The sequence below is a fragment of the Triturus cristatus genome, chromosome 3_2 (assembly GCF_964204655.1).
Source record: "Triturus cristatus chromosome 3_2, aTriCri1.1, whole genome shotgun sequence".
Classification (NCBI taxonomy): Eukaryota; Metazoa; Chordata; class Amphibia; order Caudata; family Salamandridae; genus Triturus; species Triturus cristatus.
Window position 1 is genome coordinate 301,633,029 of NC_140584.1, and position 4,646 is coordinate 301,637,674.

Genomic DNA, 4,646 nt, shown 5'->3' on the forward strand with positions numbered 1-4,646 from the left:
ATAGTGCCTTCCGACTAATGAAGGAGACAGTACAACGTCGCAAGTAAACGATCCAGTCCTGATGGGCAGTCCCATCAGGACTAAAAGGAGACAGGGCGGTAACAAGGAGGGACTAAGCCTCATTATCTATCGGAAGCCAGCATTTACCATGGACGATGACGCCAGCCAATGAAAAAAATGGGCGGGGCTTCCACACCACTTCTAAAAAATACCCTATGAAAAAAATGGGCGGGGCTTCCACACCACTTCTAAAAAATACCCTAAAACAGCATGCCCCGCAAAGCAGCAGTGCTTTGCGCTGCAACGCTAGGCAAGACCTATAAAGGGACCAGTGACCTGGGAAGAACCGGAAACAGCAACAACACTACAATCTGCACCAATGTCCTGAATAAGACTTACTGTCCTAAGAAGGACTAAAAACAAAAAATTCAAAACAACATCCAAACAAATGGACAATGTCAGGAAACGACACACCTCTGTAATTACGTAGAACCTTCTCGGACACCTGTGACAGTGCTAAAAATGTCCAATTTCCAGGATGGGTCAAATGCTGGAATCCCTTTCTCCAGCATTGTAGAAATGTGTGGTTCTTGGAATTTACACGGAGTAGACAGTTTTAAATAAATCCTCCAAAAAGGTAAAGGGTGCAGTAATATGTGTGGAACCTAAACAGATGTCTGTGCTTTCCAAAGGGTACATTTTTATTGCAACTTTAGAGCCGAAAGGAAATTGGGTGAACCCAGTTACCCAAAGGCATATGGAGGAGCTAGTTGGATTGAGTGTGCTCAGTTTTGTAAGTGTTGCCACAACAAAGTCATGTGGGTTTACCCACTGTGACGAAACAATGAAATATCCCCCGAGTGTCACAGTCCAAATAAGCATCCTTAGTGTCACAGTGCTCAAAACACCCTCTAATTTACTGGATCCTACTCCAGTCACACGCCAAACGGATTTCGTTTTTGTACTTCCCCTCCAAGCTCTATGCCCCTTTTCCATAGCATGGACCACCCCATATACTACAGGCAGCTCTGCAGAGTGTCTGGGCTACTTTCCTCAGTCTAATATAGCCTACAGCAATCCAAGTGTGACAGGCCCAACACCCAAGGTGCATGGTCCACTCTCAGTGTCATGTTTCCCAGCGATAGAATGCAAAACATTGATGGGTGGAATGTTTTGAGCGCAATGCTGTAAGTGCACTGGATGTGCCCAGGCATGAGACCAATACTCAGTACCCAAAAGACACCAGCTGCACCCTACTGGCGAAGCCCATATAGGCCAAAACCGTTCTGGAGTTGCTTATGTTCCCATTCACTGGGCCTGGTGGTTTGGATTTGACTGATCCTATTGAGAGCAGGACCAAGGATAATTTGCTTTTGGCGGATTCCTGCCTGCGATGGCAAGGGGGACAAGAAAAAAAATAAACTGCAACCCACAATAACTATCAGGGATTGAGATGAATTCAAGGAATCTTCCCATAATTTTTTTTTGTTTTCCATGCGACTCCACATCACTCCCATTTCACTATCCATGCAACACCTTAGAAATACAACTCTGTTTCAAACATCCACTTAATTGTGATTGATGCTTTGCCCCAACATCCTTACTCTGGAATTTCATTTCTACATAGATATGACAACTACACTAATCTGCTTCCTGGTTGGATTCTCCATAGCAGCCAGTAGCTACTCACTCTACCAGCTAACTTTCTGTTCATACCGTCTAAAAAAAGAAGACTGCTTAAATCTTTGATCGGGTTTATTGCCCAGACCATAAAACCTTAAAAAGAAGGTTTCTCAGGCATACGCAACACTTATTTGTACATCTTTTTAGTACAGGCACATAGAAGAAAAACAGGGAAAGCACAATCATATTCTCACACAATAAAATGTTATAGATGACAAATTGAAAATTACTTCCCATATTCAGCACTCGTTAAAAATATGAAGTCCCTATAGCAAGAATCCAGCAAAGAGAACTGCTGCCAATGCTGATCCCATTAGGGTGCAATATTTTCAGGTGACAACATTAAGGCCTGCCCATCCAATCACATACAGTTTCATAGATGGTTATCAGAACGAGACCAGTATATACTCCATCATGTGTAATACTATTAGCTAGTCCTGGCTTCTTATCTACCAGCTATTTGCATTCTTGGACCTGTAGTTTTATTTTCCACATTCCATGGTGAGCCAGCAAGTCGTAGAATACAAAGCGTGGTCGCCCAACAAGCTAAGGAGAACTAATGGTATTGCATAAAACACGCCAGTTGAGGAGGTGATGAGCCAATATGAACCCCAATAAAATCTTGATTCCTATGTAGCAGGATAAAGGGTGGGGGGGGGGGGATGTGTTTACTCAGTCAGTTTGATTTTTTTCCCTCCGACTTCAGACTGGGCTCCACCACTTCCCTTGCCTCTTCCACGGGATTCATCTTTTTTACTGCCTTTTTCAGTACCTCTACCACCACGAAACGTTCCCCTGCCTCTTCCAGCATTTCCTCCTTTTCCTTTAATTATTTTACCACTACCTCCTCCTTTTACACGTTCTCTTTTGGACTGGGCAAACTCTACTGTCACCTTGTTACCATCTATTTCCCCATCTTCCATTGCTTCTTTTGCTGCACTGGCATCCTCAGCAGTGGAGAAATCCACAAACCCAAATCCTTTGGATGCTCCACTATCTCGGTCAGTGACTATTCTGGTTCCCACAGCCCCATCAAAGGCTTCTTTCAAGGTTTCTTCTGTTGTGTCAGCTGAGAGTCCTCTGACAAACAAAGTTTTTGATTTCTCTGATGGTGCGCCCTGGAGTTCCAGGCAGATGTGCCTGCCTTCGATTTCTACATTTTTGTGCGATTCCATTGCTTTCCTTGCACTTTTCTTGTTGGGATACTCAACCAAGGCAAATCCTTGGGATCTGCCTGAATCATCTTTTGGTATTCTAATGGATACTGCGTTCTTGAAAACGTTCTGGAGAGACGATTCAGTGGCTTTAAATGCTAGGTTTTTCACGACCACAGTCTCCAAATCACTCTGCATATTTGTACTCTTTTCACCTGCGTAGTGTAAAACAATTTGTCTGCCTCCAACATCGGCCCCTTGCTTCTCCTTTAGAGCATTCTCCGTCTCTGCTGCAGACTTGAATTCTATGGATGCAGCGCCTCTGCTAGTGCCTTTTTTATTTGAAGCGAGAATTCTTATATTTACCGCATTCTCAAAAACTTTTCGCAGATCATCTGCTGTTGTGCTGTATGGCAGATTCTTGGCAAACAAAATTCTTTCAGTCCTTTCTTTCTTGTTTTTTATGCTGCTGTCGTAACTTTGAGCTCTGGCCATCTCGGTTTCCAAACCAAGAATTGACGCCCCATTTAGTTTCAGAGCGTTCTCCAAATCTTCCTCATTGGGGAAATCGACATAACCAAATTTCTTTGATCCTGCAATTCGGACATCACAAACTGTGAACTTCTGTTCAGAGAAAAACTGCCGGATGGCTTCCTTTAATTCATCAAAACTGTTTGCAGCGTTTAGATTGCGAATATAAAGCGTGAAACTTTCAGTCGCTTTATTTTTTTCTTTCTCGTCTTTTAGTCCACTTTTCTTCGGAACTACTTTTTTCCGCTTATTGGATGCCTTCACGATTTTTTTAACTGCATTATCACCTAGGTCGTCATCACTCTCCTTCAAAGCCTCATTTCCGTTGGCTGGAGACAGAATGACATCTGCAACAGCCTCTTCAGGTTCGTCGTCACCCTCCATTTCTTCACTATCTGCCTTTTTAGCATCTGCAGTCTTCTTTCCCGGACTGATTAAAGACTTTGCAGGTGCTGCACGCGTCTTGCCAGGTTTAGCTGCCACCACTCCGGGCATGGATGCCTGCTTCTTAGGTGTACCAGATACCTTTGCTGGCGTCAGCTTTACCTTCCGAGGTACCGCCTCTTTCTCACGGCTATTATCATCGCCTTCTTCAGGTGGGTCTGGGTTTTTTCTCTTGCCTTGTTTTTTTGGCGTGTTCTTCACCATGATGTCCAAACCAGGGGGTCTCTCTGCCCGCGGTGGCAAGTCCGTGCGGTAACAGGTATCTGCGGGTGTTCCTGTAGACTGGCACAGTAGCTGGGCTCACCCGCGCGACTGCTGCCGGTATGCAGCGGCAGGCTGGATAAACGAGCACGAGGGAAACTAATTCGAACCGAGCCACGAGTCTGTAAAGTGCAGGCTAAGAGCGTGGTCACAGACATAGAAAAGAGACGTACACCCCATAGACATAAATAAACTACTGACAGAGAAAGAAAGACTTAACTCACCAGATATGGAAGACAGACCCGACAATTCACATTGCGATCGCAGAGTTCTAGTGGTTTAAAACGTCCTGGTCTTTATTTTTATTTCTTTAAGTTAGCAACAAAAGAACCAAACAGTACTCGTGGCACTTTTATAAACCATAATATCTCGCTGAGCTGTCTTTGAAAATTAATGGAAATGGCAATCCAAGCATTGTGCGAGATGGACAGCATAACTTCAGAATTGTCTCCTTAATATTGACCTATGCAGCGTTTGGTGTAGAAACTGGGCATCGGGTGGTCCAAGATGGGCCAATTCCCAATTTTTTAGTTTTTTGTTTTTTGCTCTACAGGCGCTTTTGGGCATGTTAAT

At 44.1% G+C, this 4,646-nt stretch overlaps 1 pseudogene across 1 annotated transcript; it reads right to left on the minus strand.

Annotated features, from left to right (window-relative positions):
- Window positions 1–1,744: 1,744 nt before the first annotated feature.
- LOC146857213 (nucleolin pseudogene) lies at window positions 1,745–4,225 on the minus strand (annotated as a pseudogene). Its single transcript, XR_014979878.1, has one exon. The product of XR_014979878.1 is annotated as a nucleolin pseudogene (transcript).
- Window positions 4,226–4,646: the final 421 nt, after the last annotated feature.